The following is a 413-nucleotide window of genomic DNA, read 5'->3' as shown; positions in this document are numbered from 1 at the left end:
GATGGCGTCCGCTTTGACGTCACCGACGTTTAATAGAAATCTGCCGGGGAGGAGAGGCCCAAATAAAATTTAGCACCTGCCGTGAAAGATTGTTTGGCAGCAGCATGTGAATGTTGAGCTGACAAGAACAACAAAACTCGTCCAATTTAATTTAGTCTGTCTGAGTATCACAGAACTTTTTTTTTTTTTTTGTCTATTGAGAAAAGCGAAAACATGATAATGTCACAGTTGTTTTTATATTAGGATGTTTGAGATTAGATTATTATACCTTCTGAATGTGTGGGATTTTCTCTCACAGCGTATTTTTTGTTTTTTGGATTTAGTATAGTTTATTTTCCGTTTATTTATTCAATCAATTAACAATTGATTAACAATTTAAAATGTCCAAATATGTTAAGATTACAATTTTCGCA

Source organism: Megalobrama amblycephala, linkage group LG11, assembly GCF_018812025.1.
Source record: "Megalobrama amblycephala isolate DHTTF-2021 linkage group LG11, ASM1881202v1, whole genome shotgun sequence".
In the NCBI taxonomy this organism is placed as follows: Eukaryota; Metazoa; Chordata; class Actinopteri; order Cypriniformes; family Xenocyprididae; genus Megalobrama; species Megalobrama amblycephala.
This window is presented reverse-complemented; position numbering follows the sequence as displayed.